This window comes from Cavia porcellus, unplaced genomic scaffold, assembly GCF_034190915.1.
Source record: "Cavia porcellus strain 051 isolate PalLab524CR breed Dunkin Hartley unplaced genomic scaffold, mCavPor4.1 scaffold_1, whole genome shotgun sequence".
Lineage (NCBI taxonomy): Eukaryota > Metazoa > Chordata > Mammalia > Rodentia > Caviidae > Cavia > Cavia porcellus.
Genome location: NW_026947484.1, coordinates 182,713,005 through 182,736,984, shown reverse-complemented (window position 1 = coordinate 182,736,984; position 23,980 = coordinate 182,713,005). Strand labels below are relative to the sequence as shown.

The 23,980-nt window shown below is 38.2% G+C and overlaps 1 long non-coding RNA gene across 1 annotated transcript in view; it reads right to left on the bottom strand.

Moving 5' to 3' along the window:
* Nucleotides 1-17,361, bottom strand: part of LOC134473736 (uncharacterized) — a 58,171-nt gene extending 40,810 nt beyond the window's left edge. The window contains exon 1 of the long non-coding RNA XR_010044165.1: nucleotides 17,131-17,361. This is a non-coding gene — a long non-coding RNA (uncharacterized LOC134473736). The remainder of the gene's footprint in view (nucleotides 1-17,130) is intronic.
* Nucleotides 17,362-23,980: the final 6,619 nt, after the last annotated feature.

The window sequence follows — 23,980 nt, the reverse complement described above, 5'->3', positions numbered from 1 at the left end:
GTGTTTTTGAAGCGTTTAAGGGCACTGCTGAATTGGAATTTTGCTAGATTTACAGCCTCTCTTGAGTGTTTCTGAAATTTTACTTCCAATGTAAATTTCATTTCCAGGGACTGTGGGTGTAGCTCAGTAGTAGGGTGTTTGGTAGCCTCCCAGAGACTCCTGAATTGACAGAAAATTTCATTTCCTCTGACAAGGCAGTTGGGACTGTATTCATCAAATTTTTTCTCTCTCACAAAATTCTTGACTCTAGAACTTTTCTTCTGTGGTCTGGAGCTCTTGCTGTTGTCCTTTAATTATTCTCTTTTCCAAGAAAACAAATGACTCAAAGCTTCAGAATGTAAAATTTTCAGCGAAAATCCTCCCTGTGCTCTCTGTAACTGTTAGAGGCTTACTTGGACTTAGGAACAGGACATACAAACAGAACTGGACCTAGGGGTCCTATTCCCGCAAATGAGCTAGAGAACCTGGTGCCTGCTTTCCTCTTCTGATTTATTCTAACACTGCATTCTCAATTTAAAAGACCAGAGACAACCAAAGACCAACCTATGTTCTCTCTTGATTGAAGACTTTGTTGACAGCCAGCTTGGATAATCAATTAGAAAGCTTTACTTCCTTCTTGGGTGGTATTCAAAATTTATATAGTTCTGCTGCTCAAATTTGGTGAAGGATTATGTGCATTTTAATCATATCTTGTTTCCAAGATGACTGAAGGGGTCAGGATACCTCTACTGTCTCACTGAGATCCAAGACACCAAACAGTCACAAGAAGAGCAGTTGAACAGCTTCCTTAAAGAAAAGTGGCAAATGATTATTTCTGCCTGTCTCAGTAATAGCCCCACTTAATGGATATGATTGTTAATCTTCCATAGCAGAGGATGCTAAGTCTGGGTGAAAATGAAGGAAATATGACAGTGAGGAAAGAGGAATTAACCTGTAAAAGCTTTCTAGAGAATTTTTAATACTTTGAGTTGAGTTTGAGGCATTCCACTGTATATTTCTGTCCTGCCAGTTAGTTTCATGCAGCCAATAAAATCTCCAAACATACTGAGTGTGAAATTGTTTGTCTTCATTAATTTACCCTGGTGACCTATAGTAGAACATGATTTTATCAGAAAAGTCCAAGGATAACCACCTAGCCCCTCACTGAATTGTGTCAAATTGTAACACACAGACACACACAAACGCACACTGATAATCCTTTTTGGCAGCCTTTTCAGTGGTTGTGGCTGCCCCCTACCTCCCCTAAAAATCTAGTTTTTCTTTCTCACTTTCATCAGTGTATTTCCATTCAGTAACCAAGCTGCCCAGGACCAACACACTGTGTACTCCATATGTCTAGTGCATTATAAGTACTGTGCTTAAACATCATTAACTGAACCCAACACTTCCTCTTTTAATTCCAAATTAACATTTTCTCTAAGGTAAATGAGGCATAGCTCTCTCTTAACCTATAATGCTCTTTTCTCTGACTCTCTACAGGATTAGCCATATGCATAGGGGAGACAAAACCACCCTTTCTTTCAAAGACTTGGTTCTACCTATGTGTCACATACCTGTAAGGACTTTATGCACTCATTTTTCAACCCACTTTGAGAACAATTTTACTTGAAATTGTTACTTCTTGGTTCCAAAGGCATATTAGGCATTTTCAGACAAGTATATCATCAAAACAATGACCGTTTTCTATACTGACAACACAAACTTCCTCCCAGTTGACACCAGATAAAACACTTTAAACTTTCATGTGTGTAAACTTGACCCAAGTCCCAGCAGCAGAAACTGATATTTACGAAGAATTGTCTAAAAAATGCATAGTCCATCTGTCTGAGCTGTCAAAAATGTTGTCTTTAGATCAAGTCAACCCATCAGAAAAAATTGAGTTGGCTTTTTCTAGGTGAGTCTGGTATTTTGACTACAGGGAGGGGTATCATTTTTAAAAGGCCATAAAAGAATTTGTTTAGAATCCTTTTGTAACCATGTTATCAAAGGCTGGCCACAAAATCTTTTCTTGAAGAGTACATGGGAGGAAGTCTCTTTCTATTTTCAGGCCTAGGAATTTAATTTTTATCCTATGTGCATTGTAAATGTGGCCACTTCAAACTCATTGTTAGGAAGCTTAAAGTGAGATTGGTGCCTCACTCTTTGCAAAGACAGAGAACTGCAGAATCTTGTGTGCTGACCTTATCTCTGGCTTTATTGTAATTTTGCTATTCTTAATTTTTCCTTTTGCCTACCTATCCCCACTTCATGTCTTGCTACACTATACTTAGTGCATTTTTGTAAGCTGCCACAAATACTTTGGAGCAGAAGGCAAACATAAATATATTATAATTTTTATTAATCGAAGAATTCCTGCAGATCAACCTCAAAATGATTTTACACTCAAGAACTACTATATTACTGATATATGGGGATGAAACTTCCAACCTGGTATGTCCACAAGTTTGTGTTCTCCAAAATCAAAGAATGAATTTTAGGAACAATGTTAAGAGTAGAATATATTTATTGAGAAAAAGAAAGCTTCTGTCTGAAAGAGACATAGAGTGGACCTGAGCAGGTTGCCCAAGACGGTGTCTTTTCAAGGGACTTTTATAGAGTAAAACCATGGATTCAAGGGGTGGGGAAAGCTAGGAACTCACAAGGCAGATGGGCATAAGTTGGGACAGAACTATGGTTAGCCAATAAGATTAATAGTTTACATAAAATTGATTACCTTAGGGACAAATGAGAAAGCAAGTCACTAGGAAGCGGGCCTTCTTGGAGCTGTGACATTTCTCCTAGGGGAATGGAGTAGTGACTCCAGGGTGACAAGGAACTAATTAGAATATCAGTCTTTAGGACTGAAATGAGATGCATTCGCTTGATCTGATCTTTTGACTTGAGGCCTGGCCCTCAGCAGGAGGTGTCTGTCTCCCCCACAGTTGTAAGGTATCTGGGAGTACAGGCACAAGTAAGCACACCCAGCAGAATTCCACTTTTTTAACTTGACATGTTTGAAGTAAATCCACATACTCAGCACCACCTTCTAAAATTCCATTTCTTTGTCTGTCCACTTTTCTCAGGTTGCTGTAGTTTCTTTCTCATCCCATGCCCCATAACTCTCATCCAACATCCTACTTTTAGTAGCTGTTTTGTCTTTCCATTCTCTCTGCTCCCTCCACTTGGTATGGTACTTTCTACAGAGATCCCCTTCTCATCCTCATCACCGTCTAGGAAGTTTAGATTTGTAATGCCATGGAAACATTATTGGAATTTTAGCAAGTTAATTTTATTCTACCACTTTCAGCGAACCCATGATGAGAAAAAAGATACCAAGACATATTTATAATTATGGGGGCCAAGGGGTCCTGAATCTGGCTTGGATGAAGGTTTATCAGAACAAAAGTTTCGACCCAGGGCCTAACTTGGGTTTTATTAATTTGTGAGGATGAGTAACTGTGAGAATGGCAGGAGATACATGAGTACTGTGAGCTAGGCTAGGTGGGAGGCCTGAAAGCACCTCTGCATATGCATGGAGAAAGGTGTGAACAAAGACTAATCTGCATAACACAATTGAGATAGTATTTAATGCTTTGGCTCTGATATGCAAACTTTGTTTTCAGCCTGGGAAGTCATTATCTTGTATCTCAAGGCTCCAGGCTCAAACTCAATTGACAGCCCTGGCGCTCTGTCATCTCACCAGCTGAACCAAGTTTAGGGAGATACTGGGGTGGGGAAACAGTGACCGTCACCTAGCTTTGGAGATTACACATCAACACCACAGCCAGCCCTATTAACATTGCTTAGAGCCAATTGAAGGGAAAAGGAAATAGCTTAGCCAGCTCTGTACATATCAGGACATGGACATACAGCTCGGTTTAGCCAAAGTGAAGGTAACTGCTCTTTTTTCAAGAAGAGTCAACCAGGTGGTCCTGCACATCTTTCTTCTTCAAGAAAGATTCTTTCCATTTTTAACAAGAGAAGATGAAAAAACACTGTTGGTTATCAGAAATTTTGGTTGGGGGGAGAGAATAAGGAAAATGACTAGTAGTCCTAGATTAATAATTTGTCTCATTATATATAGTTACTTAATTTTTAAATTTATGACTCACTAAGCTTTATTAGGTTTTATTTAAAAAGGTCAAATCCCCAAACATCAGTATCTCTGAACATATGAGAGCCCTGAATTCTTAGAGAAAGAGAAATAAAAAAAGGCCAAAAGGAAAAACAGTGGAAAAATTTGGACTATTCAAGAAACAATATCAAAGCAGAAAATGTCAGGTAAAAGATTATATTTTTAACATGCTTGCCTTTCAACATTTGAATAACCTAAATACCCAATATTAAAGGAATAATGAGGTAAATTGTAATCATTCAGACAATGTGATATGGTGTAGCATTAAATATTTATTTTTAAGAATGTATCGCACGAAAGAAAAATGGTGTATGTAATTATGTAATAACTGACAAAAACCAGAACAAGTCATATTGTACTGTGCTGTAATTTACAGATCTCTCTCTCTCTCTCTCTCTCTCTCTCTCTCTCTCTCTCTGTGTGTGTGTGTGTGTGTGTGTGTGTGTGTGTGTGTGTGTGTGTGTGTGTTTTCCTCCAGAAGATAAGGAATACAAGAGGGGAGAGTTAGGTCAAGTTAGAACCCTGACAAACACTGACATTTATGGATGTTCCTTCAAGGGAACCAAGGAAGGTAAAGCAAAGAAACCCTGCAAAAGATTTATCAGAGACCTTCTGTCAGAGAAGATAGCAAGTCCAAGGCATTAGACACAGTCTACCCTTTACTACATTTAGCCTTCACAAATGTCCTGGTGGGAGATCCTGTTATACTCATTTGGCTGTGAGCAAACTAGATTTCAAGAGATTGAGCAAAAGTTGGACCATATCCCAGAATAAGGGAGGGAAGGGATTGGAGCTGAGTTCTGCCTCTGGGCACTACCCAAGCTCTTCACTACAGCAGGTACATTAGAAACAGAAACTGCCTCTCCTTGTATGAGAGGCCTTGGCTTAGGTGGGACCAATAAGAACACTTCTGATGCAAGGGTACAGGTGGGCAGGAGGAGTAAAACAATGGCCCCTGAGGAATTAGTATGATGGACTGCAAATTCCATTGAAGTAAAGGGACTGCAAACTCCTTTGCTTACAGGGCAATCAAGGTAAAAGACGAGGCAATGTAGCAACTGGGAGTTTGTGCACACTGTCTAACGGGGGTAGGAATGTAGTTATGATTCACTGTTGTCAGATGTCCCGGTGTGTTTACAGAAGCCAAAAATCCGGGATTTATCTTTTCTGTGAAATTCTGAATTTCGACACTGGAACCCATCAAGAAAACATTTTTAAGCACTGTCTTAAGATAAATCTGCAAAGTAGACAAGTTTTGGTTGTAGATCCTTAGCTCAGTGCCTCTGTTGGCACAGTTCGACTTTAGGAACCAGGCACCTTCAGCAGGGCTGATCCTGTGCAGGTTAGGAAATCCCCTGGATGAAGGTGAGAAGAGGAGCAGGCCGTGGCGGTACACTTTCATATCTCTTCCCCAGCCCGTCTTCTCGGGCCCATCACTCAGCTTTCTCTGATGAATGCTTTGCTGGGTTCTGTTCTATGGAGTCAAATGAGAATGGAGTGTCTCTCCTCACAGCTCCTTTTCTAGGAAAATAAATGGCCAGCTCCCTGGAGTTGGGGATTTTTTATGCAATGACTTTCCCGTATGAGATTTATTGCAGCAGCTTTGTGAGAGATTTGTAGTAAGTAGTGTTCAGGCTGTAGGTCTTAAATCCTCAATGCCACAGTCATAACTCTCCAGGAAGGAAATGATAGAAGATCACAGTAGCTAATACTGCATTATCATGATACTGTCTCCCCAGAAATGATTGTGCTCTCACTGCTGCTGTCTTACTTAGGAAACGCTCTTCAGCTGCGCTTGAGATATCTGTCCTGGTGGTGCTTTTCCAGATTCAAGAGATCCCATGGAACGGAGAAAAAGGGGCAACGTGTACTGAGCACCTGCTTGCCCCCACCCCACCTTCACGCATAAGTAGACCGAGGTTCAAAGACATAAAGTATTTTCTCAAGGTATGAAATCACAGATTCCAAATCAGGTCTTAGCTAACATACCCATTAGAATATATTTGTATTTTGAGATTTTTTTCTTTTTGGTCCCAGGAATCAAACTCAGAACCTTGCACGTGCCAGGCTGCTACTTATGCTGCTGAGCTACACCCACAACCCAGAATATATTTTTATTTTAAAACATAACATCTAATGAATCAAAATTGACAAAAATGGTGAATTTTTTTTTTATCATTTTAAGTTTAACTTGAAGCTATTTCACTTTCAGACTTAGTCTATGGTACACATAAGTAGTTTAATGATACCATGAAGAAACAGTCAGACACACTTAAGCTGTGGACTAATGAAAACCATCCGTGTTACTTCACACCATGATAGAAAAAATGCCAGGGTACTGTTTTAGGTTGACAGAGATTTAAAAGACAAAGTAACCAAATGCAATATATAATCTTTAGTCGGGTCCTGGTTTCAAAAGGTCAATGATGTAAGATATTTAGGGATCAACTGAGGAGATGTGAATATGGACTGGATGTTAGGTAAGGGAACTACTGGACATTTTAGATGTGATAATAATACTGTGGTAATGGGAAAAATAACCTTATTCTTATGAAATACATACCGAAGTATTGAGGAGTGATATATCACCATGTCTGCTCTTTTATTTCAAATAGTTGACAGAAAAATTACAGGGATGTGTACCTGTAACATATGGCAAAATGTTATCCATTGCTGACTCGAGGTGTTGAGAATATAGGTGTTTATTTTATATTCTTCTGAATTTTCTGTGCATTAAATTTTTCATAGTAATATGCTACAATATACAAATGTAGTTGGGCTGAATGAAACTGCCTTACAATAAAGGAAGTGCTGCACTGAGTAGGCTAAAAGCATTTTGAAATTCCTGTAGATCATCACTATATAATTGCTAAGAATGTGTTCATTATGGTAAATGTAAAAAGCATTTTAAAAGAAGAGTGAAAAAAATCAAAAAATAAATGGAGAGTGATACATGATTACAGTTATGTAAAAACATATTTGCAGGTAGATAAGTACTAGAAAAGCATTTCTTCATTTAGTGGAATAGAAGCAATTTTTCAAACTTGCTCTTGCTATCTCACCTTTTCTGTTAATTTAATTGTCAAAAGCTATGCTCAAAGACCAAGACAGAAAAGGAATTTAGCTGTTTCATATGCTGTAGAGTTGAATACAGATAGATATTTTTCTTTTAGAAATCATTCTAGGAACTTTCCTGAAAGAGTTAAAGTCATCATATTACAGGGGTAAATGTATACCCACGTTTATAGCCCCATAAATTTATACTAGCTAAATCTTGGAAGTAGCCTGTATGTACATCAACAAATGAATGGATAAAGAAAATGTTATTTATACATAATGGAGTACTACTCTACTATAAAGAAGGATAAATTTGAGACCTTTGTAGTTAAGTAAATGCATCTTGAGAACATAACATTAAGTGAAATAGATACACAGCTTAAATATTACATGGTTTCTCTTATATGAGAAACTCTAAATATAAACAAAGAGCAAAATGAAAGGTAGATGATAGGAAATAGGGAGGTCTTTTTCAAATGGGTAGGGAAATAAGAGATAGGGGAAAGAAGCAGGGAAAAGGATTTCAAGTAGAGATTTGAAGAAAAAATAAAAATAGAGATTTTTGAAATGGGGAGATCGAGTTGGAGGAAGCAAGAAGAGATGGGAGGGGAAGGACACAAAAAAAAAGAATTAAAATGTGTTCTGTACAAACTCCCCATGACAAATGTTATCATTTTCCATTTTTAATAATTACTAAATACATTGAATGTATGCATTATGAAGAATGAATCAATATGGGAACTTCGACTCTGTGATTCTAGCATAGTTAATAAGATCTGAGGGAAAAATACATGAAAAATTAAACAACTTTAATTTTAAAGCTGCCTCAAAAAGTTAGAAGTTTAATTCCTGAATGGACAAATAGTTTTACAAGAGTTTTATCAAGATCAAGTTTCACAAGTTTGGTAAGATCAATTGTCTAACATGGGCCAATAAAGATAGGCCAGCAGCCCGTTTCTGTAAAGTTACTGGACCACAGCCATGCTTATTCATTCACTTACTCCCCATGGCTGCTTTCTTTCATGTTACAATGGCAGAGTTGAGCAATGTTAATAAAGATTGTGCAAAGTTGGGCACAGTGTCACACGCCTGTAATCCCAGCACTCAGGATGCTGAGGCAGGAGAATCTTTGTGAGTTTGAGGCCAGCCTGAACCATATAGTGGAACCCTGCCTCAAAAAAAAAAAAAAAAAAAAAAAAAGATTATGTAGCATGCAAAGCCTAAACCACTATTGTCTAGACCTTTAAGAAAATAGTTATTCACTTCTACTGTTAAAGTATAGATGTGGCCAGGGAGTGTAGCTTAGTGATAGAGCCTATGGTTAACATGCTCAGTGGTAGAGCATGTTCTTAGCATTAAATAAATAATCATGTGTCCCTATATGATGAATTGTACAACCATAAAACTGATAGCTTTTGTAAAAAAGATTTATTACTTTTATAATGAGAAAAAATAAGATATTTTTAATGGATTGGGCTGTCTTCACTAACAAGGAAAACATCATGAGAGTGATATTAAGTAAAATAAATTACAGAATTTTTCAAAATGTGTGTTTTTAGGCATCACCTATATAAATTTACACATATGTAGAAAATGTCTGGAAAGATATAAATGATTTCACTCATGGTGGTTTAGCAAAGTTACATTCAGAAGATTTTTTCTTTTTTTTTTTCTAATATAACTCTGGAGTGTTTTAATTTTTACAATGAGCATGAATATCAACAAAATATGTATAAATAAACACAGTACATCCATCATAAAAATAATGCTTATTAGAAGTTTTTTTAATGAACTAGTGAAATAGTTATGAAAAACTGAACACAAAATCGTAGAGAAAGTATGATCTCAACTTTGGAAAGAAAATATCCATAGGAAGAGGACCAAGAAACTTCAAACTATTAAAATGATACTCTGGATAATAGCCTCGTATTTCTTTCATATTCTTTATACACGTACCTCTATTTTTCTGAGATTTTTACAATCAACATGTTTTACTTGGATGACCAGGAAAAATTTTAAAGTAAAAATCTGTCAAAAAAACTTTTTAAGGAAAAAATACTGTTATACCACTACCAATCTATATTATATAGGCTTTATAAATCCCATTATATCTGTTTATCTCTCTCTCTATTTCCCTTCATACACACATAATAATTTGTGGCAGGATAGTGACTTACTTTTGTGTGTGTATGTGAGGTAGAAGTGGGGGTCAATGTCTCATGTTGCCCATGCTTCCCTGAAATTCTTGGGCTCAAGGGATCTTCTGCCTTAGCCTCCCTAGAAGGGAACTCCAGGCACTCCTCCACCCTCCTCCACCCTCAGTATGGGTGACTTTTGGTAAACTCTACCTAATCTTCTAGTTCTGCTCACACTGCATGACCTCCCTTTCTTACAACTCACCTAAATATTCTATGTCATTTGAATTCTGCAGGCAAGAGAAGGAAGAGAAAATATATGCTTTATTAAATCTAAATGAAATCATAAAAGTTAAAAGGCATGTGGTATTAACTTCCAAGATGGCTTCCTGACATCTCTTTGTGTGGTTTCTTAACATGCTCCCAATTTCTTAATCTATATAAACTATGAGAGGCAATACAATATACACTTGTTTAAACCATAAGTTTGAGGAGTACTTATTACACATCAATAGATGGTTAATACACTTACTAACTTAACTCTTAAGTTCTTTTAATATGTATATCTCTAATTTTTATAAGTAATTGATCCATCCACACAAACTCAGGCAAAATGCAGACCACTAACCATGGAATTGACTATTTCAAAATAGCTAGTAGAATGGATTTTTAATGTTCTCAATGTAAAGAAATAATATATATCTGAGATGATAGGTATATCAGTTACACTGAGCTAATCATTACACAGTATTTACATGTATTAAAATGTCAGTGTACTCCATGAACATGCTCAATTAGTTTGTGTCAATTAAAGATAAAAATATATTAATAAAACACCTCTCAGATTAGCAAGAAAGTCCAACATTCCTCTTCCTTGGATCTCAAATTTCTCATGGATACTGAACGTTTACCCAAAGGCACCAGCCTGACTGCACTTTCTGCACCAGTAGAGCTGGAGTGAGGACTAATGGCTCCATAACCACAGTCCAGATGAAAAGACTTTCTAACTTGCCAATCCGCATTCTTATTTGCTAAACCTTTAGCGTGGTCACCAGGAACCCAGATCCCCTTTCAGCGTGTCCTCAAACATTTAAAACAAGATAAAAACATAGAAACGCAGACCCAAGAGCCAGCAACTAATTTAGGAGAGAATTGCCCTTCTAAGAGACCAGGGGAGGAGGAGACTCTGTGCTGCCTTGATTCTCCAGCTCTGGAAGATGTTAGGGAAGCACCAGAAAAGGAAGAGGAGAGAGCTGCCTGCTTGGCAGATCAGGCCCTAAGTAGTCAAGTCCTTCCTGGGATTGTGTGTGTTGCCATGGGCTGCACATAACAGAAGGCTATTGTGAATTTAAATATTATTCTCCCTCCATCCTTCTCCTCAAGTCAATTAAGCATTCTTTAAAGAGGAGTGTATCTGCCCTTCCCTGCTAGGCTGGAAACAAAGTACTCACTCCTGGGGAGACTGTGGTCTGTCTTTGCTCTCAGCTCACTAAGCAACCTGGTGAGGAGCTTGTAATTAGCAGAACTGTGTGCTCCACAATGAATGTTCTTGGGGATTTTAATGATCGAAGTGAATGAACGTGCTTCAACATTTGGAAACGTGCTTGAGGAGAATAATTGCTTTAAAGTGTTTCATAAATTGTTGCTAGGAGACCACACCAAGATGGGCCTTCTACTTCAACTTGAAGTTCAACTCGCAGGAAATGCTCCCATTCAAAATGCAGATAAGCAAGTGGAACAATTCAAAACAGAAACGGAGAAAGACAGAAGCCACTGGCTATTACAGAAGGCCTTCCACTCCAGATGGAGAAGAAGAGTAAAGACCATGTTAATGGCAGCTATGGGTCAGCATCTCAGTTATGGAATTGAGAAATTCTCTATGTATTTTAGTCTCAGTTTTCTTAATCAAAAAAATAGACATATCATAACTCACTCATAACACTGAAGAATGACATACGTGGATTACTCAGCATATAATGCTCCATATATTTTATTTAATTATATATACATATTCATTCCAAAATATGATTTACAAAATTATTTTTTGTCTTAGTTTAGATCCCTTTGCTGTCAAAAAAGCAGTCTTTGATATAAGGAATACTTAGATAACTTACCTGAAAGAAGATTCTCGGAAACTCAAGTGGAGTGGACAGTGGTGAAAGTAAAATTAGGAATGGAAAACAGTCAAGGAAAGAGTCATTGATGAACAGGAAGTCCACTACGGATCAGTCTTTCTGGCACCTTCTGAAGGACTAAATACACTTTAGAATTTTCCTACCATAAAGGTGAGATAGCTGAAGAATTTATCTCCTGATACTTACCTCTCGGTGATTAAAAGTTGCCACTAGTGTCCCCAACATCTCCACAATGCCTAGAACAGTAATTTCTAGTGGGATAGAAGAAAAGTCTCAGGCAGAAAAGCAGGAACCACAAGCACATAAGAACCTGCCAGCACACCCAGAAGAGTCCCACCAAAGCTGTATGTGAATTCAAACACAGACCACAAAGACATGGAGTACAGAGTCAACAGAACTGCCATCTTTGTGATCAACAAGATAATATTAGTAGATGGACAACTAAAATCAAATAGAAATGTTCTGTATATGTTACTGAAATCTAACAAGTGAAAAAAAAAGAAAGAAAAAGGGAAAAGGTTATTTTGCAAAAAGATTACTGACGTCTTTTTTTTTTCTTTTTTCTAGATATCCAATCAATAAAGTAGCCTGGAATTTGATCCAGGATACCCAATTCAGATGGTCAATACATGATTGAACAAATCCTTTATATATGCAATATCCCTCGTGGTCTGGGGGATCTTGAACTTTTTTAAGGAGTTCAACGATGGCTTGATTTCAGGCCTCATACATTCATTGTGAACTTTGAACATTAAATTGTATTTGGAAATTCCTTTTCCATTCTTCATAGGTCGGGTACCTCTCTACTTAATAATCCCACTTCCACAAGACAGTTATTTGCCATCTGCATCACTAGCAATCCAGGCAGGGTTCAAACTTGATACTCTCTAGTGTCAAGAGCAAAAGCATTTACATGTTACCTATCAGAATCTTCTAAGCAAGTCTCTTTCCCATCCAGGCCTAGAAGAGTTTTAGCATTGCCATAGAAATGTCCCCATAGAAATGGAAACCTATGCTGGTGACACTAGTAGAAAGAGGGTAAGACAGATCAATACCCTAGGAAGGGTCAGAGACACTGACAGTCCCTCCTCCCATCCCACAGGATCTCAGAGCCCCTTTTAGGAATTATAAAGATGCGATACGGAAGTCTGAGAAAGGTTGAATGAAACACAAGGAAAAGACAACCAGACATTATGTGTTCCAGATGAAAGAACACAATACCACTTATGAAGTAGTCTAGCTGAAAATTGAACCTGAGTCTGATAAAGACTCAATTACCAATGTACAACAAATGCAGTTTTAATTATCAATGTACAGAAGAGAGCAACATGTTAAATGCCACCCCAGGGATAAATGCAAAATCCAGACTGTGAGAAAGGCTCCACTAGATTTACAACTAGATTTACAACTAGATGAACAACTAGATTTTTTCACCAAAGAGAAACTTAAGACGTTAAAAGAGATCTAAAAATTTTTAACTAACATGTGTGGATTATAGTTAAGTAATAAGGATGATTTCAATCTTCTAACAGAGTATTTTAAAAATTATAAGCTTAAGAGAAATGAATTTGAACACTGAATATGATGATAATATGAACAGTACTATGATATTGTTAATTATCTGAGTCATGTGATAATGCTATTATTTTAAAATGATATTATTTCAAAAATTACATCTTCTAAGGATGCATACTTCAGTATTAATAGTGAAATTGTATACATGAGATATTCAAAAAGAATATGGGAGAGGGAGATAGGTGGGCAACCATGAACATGGGCTGATGGTTAATACCTATGAATCTTAAATTATTGATCTACTTCTGTGCATATTTGAAATTTTTCACCATAAAAAGTAAAACTACAAAACAAAAGAACAACAAACCCAACAGAGAAGTGGGTTACCTTCAGGACAAAGCCAAGAGGCATATGGAGTCTGTTTCAGCCAGAAGGCATATTTCAGATCTAAGGATATGTTCTGCTTGTGAGGAAACTTTGATTCCCCAGCTCGAAAAAGGGATCAAGGTAAGGGCCAGAGCTGAGGTAGCAAGATGCTCATTCTTAGGGATGCAACCTTCCCTTTCTTCCCTTCCCTTCCCTTGCCATGTGACCCTGGGCCCTGAGGTGTTCTTATAGTTTTTCACTGAAGTAAGTTTCTATGTCAGGTGTATGAGAGTGTCAAGAGTTATTCCTGCAGGCATGGCTACATTTGTGATCATGATTGAGGAGAATTCATAGAAGAGTTCAAATCTATTTAAGTTTCATTACACAAAACTACGTGAAAAGCTTTAAAACACTACCAACTGAGTAACTCTAAAAATGGCAGCCAGTGTTTATTGGATCTGACTGAAGGCTAGTCATTAAACCGAACACTTCATAAGCATCATTTAATTATCATGATGTGGCTTTGATTAGTGTCCCTATCTTACGGAGAAAGGAAAGTGACATTCAGACATTATATAACCCAATGAAGGTGGCAGAGTTTAGATGTGACCAAGTTTGAATCCAAACTCACAGTGTTCATTTCCTAGGGCTGCCTTAACAAATTACAACAGACTCTGAGAAACAGAAATTTATTATCCCACCATTCTGGAGGCTAGACGTCTAAGATCATGGTATCAGCATAATGGTCCTTCTGAGAGCTGAGGGAAGGATCTTCTCTAGCCTCCTCTTGATTTTTGGCTAGCCATCACCTTCCTTTGCCTTCACATGGTCTTACTTCTCTGTTTGTCCCTGTCCACATCTTGTTGAAAGGACTCCAGAAGTAATGGATTAGGACATAGCTTAATGATCCTATTTTAATTTAATTACCTCTCTAAAGACATTATCTCTACATATAATGATCTTCTGAGGTACCAGGCATTAGGACTTCAACATAAAGATATTAAGAAACAGTCTATAATATTTCCCCTCCAGAATCAGTACTTCTTACTGTCTTCTCCAAGTTGCCAACACCACAGGGACACTAGCCTGGGCAAACCCACAGATGCTCTCAACATTCTTGGTCATAGGGACGTGCCAGTGTAACCCCCTCAGGGTATCGTTGCTATTACTTAGAAGTCCACGCATAACAGCTGAAGTGGGCTCTATCACTGTATGATCAGCATGAGAAGAAAGAAATGTATGACTGGGTGCCACATGGACAAGGTACCTGGTCCCAGTGGACTTGCAGTTATGAAGTCCACTGGGATGTTTTCCTCTCTGTTACCTCCTTTTTTTCTTAGACCTTCATAGACTCTCTCAGCACTCTCTTTCCCCTTAAACCAATAATCAACCTCCTGATGAAAAAATCTTTGTGACAAGTTCCTATGTCCCCTCCCTCCACTTCTTGCTCTCCTTCACTTCTTAATCAGGCTTTCTGAAGCCTCCGTCTACATTCACATTTCCTATCCTCTTTCCATCCATTCAATTACTGAATTCTCAATAAATACCGCTACTATTCTTAATTTCTAAATCTGATCACCACTTCTTAGTCATTTTTACTTTCTTTGTAATGTTTAACCTGTGCCCTTCTTAAAATCCTTCTTTATTGATATAATAGGATAGGCTACAAATTAATAAATGTATCCTCCAAATCTCCATGGCTTAATACAACAAAAGTTTTTCCTCCTCATACAGAACTGGATGCTCTAGGGTTTTCCATGATCATGGTGACTCCATCATCTAGATTATTTCCATCTTGCAGTCTGTGAAGTCCAAAACAAGCCTCTTTGTTTAATAAGACAGAGGAAGATAGAGTCAGAGGTTTAGACCCCAGACCTCAAATGTTTTATCCCAGAAGTGATATGCACTACTACCACTTACATCCTGTTGGCTAGAACTAGTTACATGCCTCACTTAACTACAAGGATCTGGGAAATGTGGAAGAGCACATGAATATATAGTAAAGAGTAAATATTTCCACTATAATGATATCTATAACCATTTTTCTCTTTCAATTTCTTTTTCTCCAACACTTTCTTCAGGAGCAACTTTGTCCATCTCTACTCACAAATGTTAGCCTTTCTTATGATTGCATCCGTCTGTCCTCTAGTGTTCTTCCTTACACCCTCTCCTGGTAAAAGCACACCCATACTCACACCTTTTTTTAATACTACTTCCAACCCATAGTGTGCATAGTAGAGAGATGTAAACCTAAATGATAATAATCCATCTAGTAGTCTGCTAGGTACCTCTTCCAAGAACTCAGGCATCAATAAAACTATCCCCCAAATCAGAAGCAACCAGCTCCTACTTGATACTTTCCTCCACAACAGGTCTTTCAACCAAGCCCAGTAAATCTTTTATGGATATTTCTAGATTCATTCTCTTCTCTGCATTGCTACTGCCACTGCATTCAGGCCTTTACTATTTTCTTCTTGATTTCTGTGTTAACCAGCTCATTCATCTCTCTGTGTTGTTATCACTTTCTGACTGCTCATTCCTTAAAACATTTGAAAAATCCATTGAATAGCTACTAAGCCTACCAGACAGTATGCCACACACTAAGCATATAAAAATGAAAGGTACAACTCTTTCCCCAAGATACTCACAACGTAGTGTGGACAGAAAAGTAAACCACTGTGATATAGACAAATGAAAACTTTAAGAGAAATATTTATAAAAGAAACACTCAGTAATACTTTTCATCAGCTTCAAATTCTTCCAGGATCGTCACACGAATTTCAAACTTGTCAAATGGGAACCAAAGCCATTTTGGTCTTTGAGAGCCTCTTCCCCCGTCTCAGTTCCCCTGCACTCTCGCCTCTGCAGCTCCACGGGGCTTCCTCACACATTTTCCTAATTCCTCTTCATCATCTAAAGCTCATAGCAAGGAACATGTCCTTACAGAAGCCTTTCTTAAGCTGCCAGGCTCGTCTAAGCTTACTGCCGCCACAGTTTTATTACTGTATTCTAATAGGCTCTCGCCTGGGTGAGGAGCAGCCTCTCAATCCCTTTGGAATCCCCAGAATTGCACAGGGAACATCATGGAGTTAAAATGTTTAACCACCTCATCCTCTGATCTACTCAAATCCACAGCACAGGAAAGCACTCTGAGAGGCGACACTTCGCCTGGACTTTTTGAACTATCTCTGTGTCCTTGTTCTCCAGCCTTCATAAATTATTGATTTCTATTATTTAATCATCCTCTGACTCACGGCTGCCCAAGCCCGGAGCACTGTTTTATTTCTCCAAGCCTGTCTGTAGCCACATCCTGCCTGTCACGCCACCATGTAACAGAATAACGCATCTTTCTCCTGCCTCTACCCAGCATTTCTTCTCTATTCCACTGCAGGGCAAGTGAGTGTGGGGAGTCAGAAGAGACACAGAGACAGAGGCAGAGAGAAGGCAAAACACAGAGCCACTCTGGCTTAAGCAAAAAAAGGGATATTGTGAGGACATGAACTAAAAATTCCAGACGTGCTCAGCCTCAGCACAGATACAGCACTCAACCACTTCCCCAGTCTCCACAAGCTAATCACACGTTCTGCACACTTCATTAATTTAGTATATTTTGTGGAAGATCTGTGTATAGCCACAAAGGGTTATATAAAGCAACAATCATTTTTCTGCTGTCACATGTTGTTGCCCTTCCATCCTCCACCTTCCTGCCCCCCTTTCTCTTTCTGTCTTAAGGCCAGCATAATTTATCTGGCGCACGCAAAGTTTAGTAGACCTCTTGTCTTGATCAAAGAGGCCCTTGATACTTCACCTTTCACCCTAGATGTCATTCCAAAGTATTTCTTCTAATCAGATGGAGAACTCTCCCTCGGAGGTCTCTGGTGATCAACATTTCTCCACCTCATTACTTTCAAGTTCTCACAGTTCTGTCATTTGGCTGTGGATAAAGCTTGTATCTCAGCTTCAAACAAGAAGTGTTGACAATTAGCAGAGCACAGGGCTTACACACAGGAAATCCTTCTTTGCATGAGCAGCCTGGCTTCCCACTATTCATCCCAATGAGTCACCACAGTGCCCACAACTATGTCCAATCCCCCTAATGAATATTTGTGGAATGTGTGTGGAATACAAAGTAGCTTCGATGATTAATCAGCCTCTCTCATGAGACAGGAAAAAGATGATACACAATACTTGAAGAAAGGAAGAGCCTAGGTGGGCCAGAGGCCTTGACAGATATGGAAGAAAAGAGACACTCTTTGGTGGAAGTGGCTTGCTATTCCTGGACAACGTAGCCATTCCTCTCCATTAGGTGCCTTTGGTAATTATATATTTTCCTTGTGCTATGATCTGAATACTTACATCCTACTCAAATTCATTTATTGAAATTCTATCCTCAATGTCATGTGATTAAGAGGTGAGGATTTTCACTCTTGAATGGGAGTAGAACTCTTATAAAAGGGAGCTTGCTTGTCTGTTCCTCCATGTGAGTACATAACAACAAGACACCATTAATGAAACGGAGAGCTCTCATCAAACCATAAATCTGGCTGGTGCCTTTTTCTTGGGCTTTCCAGCCTCCAGGAAATGTGAGCAATAAATTCTTGTTGCTTATAAATTACCTAAAGTAGTTTGTTATGGCAGGCTAAACAGACTAAGATAGCTGTTTATTTCATTGTTTTTTTTTTTTTGAAAATGTAAATCTACAGGAAATTAAGATATTCTGAACTGACTGTAGCTCATTTGGCCACTCAGCAACTTCCAAGTTACTTGGGTGTACATCAGTAGCATCTGTTGATTGTAGGTGAGTGGTAAGTAGCATGTATTCCCTATTCACAACTTTGACACCAGATGAGGCCTTACACCAAATCCTGCCAAAGTTGCAGAAGTTTATTTGCCTGTAGGTATAAAGACAGTCCTACAGCTGGTTCTTGAGAGTTTGGAGAAAATCCATCTCAGCCTCAGGCACTACAAATAGCACAAGCACTGTAAAGTGAACATGGGGACCCTGAGGATGATAGGACCAGGCAGCCTTTTGCAGCCTTTGCTGGACCAAGGGAGAAAAAGATCCTGCATACTGAAGGCATTGCTATGAACTTGTGGATCCACATGTCCCACTCCTGCCACGGCAGTGCAGCTTCGGTCTTTCTAAATGACCACATCTCTTGAACCCTGACTCATCTTACCTATGAAAAATACCTCTAACATCTCTTAAACTAACTAAAAACCCTTATGTCAGATTTTGACAAAGGTATTTGAAGTGGTACATAGTCATCTTTGGGGCATTAATTTCTGATGAGAGATATTCTAAAGCTAACTACCTGTTCTATGGCATATCATACAGTTCAGAGTGGCCCACACCACTCTGGCTACTGAGGAGGCTGAAACAGAAGGATCAAGAGTTTGAGGCCAACTTAGGCAACTTATCAATACCTTGACTCAAAATAAAAAATAATTTCAAAAGGGTTGAGGGCATAGCTCAGTGGTAGAGTGTCCCTGGGTTTGATTCCCAGTATGGGAGTAAAATTCCAAATGGGAGAACCTCGGAAGAGATAATGCATAGGTAGGGCTGGAGTCTGCAGCTGATAATTCACAAGTTTACCTGCTTAAACATGAGGCACCTTGTGTTTGTTTCCTTGTGTTCATAGCCGGACTCGCAAAAAGTAATCCTGGTCCTAACTTTTATCATTCACCATTTTGGAGGGGGTGGTTTACTCTCTTGCTGTCAGCATAAATGTAAAAATTAGGAACACAGCTGATTGCACCTGTAGTTACCCACTTACAGCCACAATTAGCTGTAAGCACCCTCTGAAAATGGCAAAAGCTGTGGAGCACGCCTGCAATTAAGTAATTGTGGGCATCATTAGTTGCACTGTTAGTCGAATGAGTAACTTTTATGGTCGCCATGGCTACCTCCTGATACAAAATTACCCACCCAACCAGGGAGCACTAGAGCTGAAACTGAACTCCCTCCCTTTCCAATTTTGTGAAACCCGTGTGTTTTTCAAGTTATTGTATGCAAGTGAGTAGGTTATATTTGCAAATACAAGCTCTTTGTGTAAAGCCAAAAAGAAATTATCACCTTGGGTCCTGTGTATTATCTGTTTATCATTTTATGTTTATTTATGTTTTATTTGTTGTCATTAGACATACAAAAAAGCAGAGCAAACCTCTTTTTTCTGGAAGAAAAAACTCACTTGTGATATCTAGGTGACAATATAATCTTTCATTTGTATATTCTGTCCAATAAAGAAGGTTTATTTCACACTATAGTTATCATTTCCTGATTTGAATATCTGCCACAAATTTTCAACTAGAGAGCTTTGCTTCCTGCTAGAATTGAAATGTTTAGAACTTTTCCCAGAGGCCTTTAATCTGGAAGGGAAATGAATCCAGAGAATGAAGAAAACAATTCCTGCTTAGAGAATGATGATCTGTGGAAACATCATTGAGAAACATTTTCTTAATGAATCATCAGCCTTAGAATGAAACATCTAAGAAATATATATTCTTCTAACACCCAAGAAATACATACTCACACAACAGATCAGATGAACCCGGGTAGATAGATAGATGCATACTTTATACTTATTTATACACTCTGTTCAAGAGCTCTGTGAACAACAGATTAATCATCCCTAAGTAGCACGTTATAGATATAGATATACCAATCTCAGAGATGAGTAACTAGGCTATCAGTCCCATCTAAGGTTTACAAAGTATGCAATACACAGGTGATGAAATAGTTCATAGTCCATTGATGATCTGTCTATGGGTCTTACTCATCACTTAGAAGGAGGGAAGATATCAGATTTTTCTGAGCCTAGAGTGTTCTTGGAATAGAACTAATAGCTGAGAAACCAAATTTTTAATTTTATTCAATTTTAAATGAAGTAGCCACATGAGGACAACAGCTGCTGGATTATACAGTACATCTCTAAAATACATATATGGCGATAGCCAGAAAAAGGGGCCAATGTTGATTTCAGATATGACCAAAATTGTAATAAACAGGTGAAAAGGTATTTAAATCCAGAATCACACGCCATGATCTTGGCTTCCCTTACTTACTAGCTATGTATATGATTGTGGATAAAACATTTCTCCCTTAGGCCAAGATGCCTCAAAAAGATAAAACTGGTAGGACTATGGAGAAAGCAGAGAAATCAAAGAGAATCACAGTGGACCACTTTGTCTTCCTGTCGCCTGGGTGGCTGTACTAAAGAGAACTGTTCAGGGGAAAATACTGACGGACATGTGGGAGGAAAAATGTTCTAACACAAATTAGGACTCCCTTGGCTATAACTGGCAGAAAACCTAGCCTATACCACAGAGATATTGTGGGTTCATGTATTAAATTTTAAAATGCAGAGCTAGTGCTTGTTCTGAACAAGTGAATTTGGGCTTCAATCGCTCGTCTGAATTGAGTTTTTCTCCAGGCTTTTGGCTCTGACTTCTATGCTGGTTTCAGTCATGGGCTCCAACTGGTAGCAACAGGGCACCAGCATGCCAAGTCCCCGCCCAGAAACTCTGAAGCTTCCCTTCAGGATAAGGAACAAGAGTCTCCAGCATGCATGCCATATAAACATCCTTTACTGTCTGGAACTACAAGCCCTGCCTGAAGCTCAAAGTCCACTTCAGGTCCTTGCATTGGTTCAGCCAAGCTCAAATCACAGGGACCAAGAATGAGGAAGAGCCGTCTCCAACAGGAAAAGCTAAATAAGGTACTTTTAGGAAGAGGTGAATTAATGCATTGCAGAAAAATAACAGGTGTCCCCTCCAGTCCTGCATCTGTCTTTGAAAGACAAGAATTTTGACCTTTTGAGTAATCATAGTAGAAATGAATCCAATTCAATTAAATTCAACTCATTTACACAAACACACTCTAAGACTACCTAGGATCTTCCATTTCTAACCAGATGGTTTCTAACCATGAAAACCTGTCTCATTTTGGACTTGTCTTTGGCCTTCCCCTTCAAATGATATTGATTGTAAAACAGACCAGAGTTAGTATTTTCCACCAGCTGATTTTGAGATATTTGTATTCTTTAGGAATCATGCTAAAAGTGGAGAAAATGTTTTCATAGATTCAATTTCCATTTGACTGGTTGACTTTTGAGTAGCAGATTCCAAAGATTATTCATTCATTCTGATAACACTGCTTGGAATCCTAAATACATTTTGATAGTTTGCTATTTTTACACCTACTATTCTAGATGGAAAGGAATTGGGCAACACAGTAATTGTTGTTCATTCATTTAACAATAATTAGAGCACTACTATACATCAGGAATAATGCTTGGTGTAGAAAGAGTCCATCAAGAATGCCATACACTACACAAGGTTGCTGTGATTAGAAAAAGCAATGGATCTTCTGTCATTCACACGTTAAGTCCAAATTCTGACTTTTTCAGTAATTATAACTATGATTTCGAGACAAAGGTTTCATTTGGAAAATTTCTAAAAATTTCTTTAGCTGGGAAAACTCTGAGTCTGTGAAAGGTTAGAAACATTAGCATGACTAAGTTCTGCTGCCTGACCTTTGAGAACTATCCAGAAAGCAGAAAAACACTCCTTCGCCCTCAGAATTCAGCACACATGCCTTCCTCTGGGATTTAAACTGAGAGGATCAAATTAAAGTAAGAGTCACAAAAGGAGCTTTTCATTAACTCTTAGAAGCTATTTTTCTTCCTGGGACCAGCTCAGGACAAAGGAATCCCCAGGAGTTTGGACACATCACTACTGTAGGGTGGAGTTCGGAGAAAGAAGGGATTTGCAGATAAGCAGGAATTCACCAGCTGGAGGGACTTAAGGAAAGATACCTAAGGTTTAAAAGGGAGGCTGATTAGCAGTAGTGGGAGTGGAGGAGTGGCTCCCCAGAAGTGAACACACCTTCCCCAGTTTGACTTTCTGTAACTGCAGTTTCAACAGCTATGAGTTCCAGAATCCTGTATCAAATTGCTGACCTAAAATCTCTATTGCAGGTCTCACTGATGCCTCAAACTTGGCCGTTCAAAGAAAACTAGTGGTCTATATCCAAACACATCCTCAACCAGCCTGGTTAATCTCTAGTCCCTGCTCTTAATAAATGAAACCATGACAGGAAAGATGTTTATATGGCATAATCATCCTTTCCAATCTGATTTCACCTCTCATATTGGGCCTGTTTCCATTTCATCTCCTGATCTCTGAACATTTTGATGATCTCTCCTGTGGAATACTGCAACAACTTCCCTCTGGTCTCCTTGTATGTATCATGGATTATGTCCAGTGTTTTCTAGAAGTTCAGGTAGACCGGTATTTTAAACATACTAATCTGATTAAGCCATTCCTCTGATAAAATCCTTTCAATGACTTTCAGTCTTCTTAACTTAAAGCAAAATACACAGGAACATACACCCCAAAACAGTAGTTTTAGTCAAATATTTCAACTTGTAAAATTCCAAAAAGAAGCTGAAAGAGAAACACATGGTAGTATAGAGCATCTCACCTAGAGAAAGCAAAGTTTGAGCTAAGATCTAAGGATAAGGTGTAATTAGGTGAAGAAGTGAGAGAAAGAATGTGCCGCAGGTGTAGTAATATGTTTAAATGGCTCTGCAACCAGCAGGAACAGGCTGAAAACATGCCAATGTGACCAAGTTCACAAGGGATGTGTGGTTCAAGAAGGCAGAGAGGTAGATAGGTGGATGTGCCACGTTAACAATTCTGACTTTATCTTCAAGTAATTGGAAGACACTGAGAAGATTATTTTTGAATATAATATTCTTGATTAGTAGTTTTTATTCCTTTAGCACTTTAAATATTTTATCTGACTGCTTTGTATCCTCCATTTTTTAAAAGAAAAATCAGCTTTTAATCTTATTAGGGTCCCTTGTAATGTGAGGAGTCATTTTTCTCTTACTGATTTCAACTTTTTCTCTTTGAAAATTTCTCTTTCTGCCTTTTTTACTAGGAAGTATCTGGATGTGATCTCTGACTTTGTTCTAGCTGGAGTTTGTTGAACTTCTTAGATTGCAGATTTCTCTGAGCTTCTCTGTTCTTTTTGATTCTCTGATTTTTAGTTGTATAAGCTCTATCAATCCATCTTCAAGTTTGCTAAGATTTTCTTCCTCTACCTCCAATTTACCCCTCTATTAAACCCCTCTTGTAAAACTGTAATTTTAGTTATTGGATTTTCCAAATGCAAAATTTGAGTTTTCCAATTCTTTTTTCTCTTTTTTAATAATTTCTATCTCTTTACTAATATTCTGTATTCGATGACACATTGCTATCAGGCCTTTTCTTAACTAATTAAGCATTATTTTCCTTAGGTCTTTGAATATATTTATAACGTCTTCCTTGAACAGTTTGTCCCGCAGATTTGACATATGGGCCAGCCTCTCAAGACAGATTCTATTAGTTGCGTTGTTTCTTTGTGTATGGATTGTACTTTTCTGTATGTCTTCATTTAGACATTTTAGGTAATATTTTATAAAATTCAGTAAATTGATCCCCCACACTCCATCCTTGATTTTGTAGTTTGCTTATTCATTGGTCTAATGACTTGCCTAATTTATTTCACTGAAGCCTATTTCCATCAAAACCTGAAACTGCTGATGTCGTTCCTAGGTTGACATGCAGATCCTTGGATATATATAATTACTGTGGATGACAATAGTTTTAGT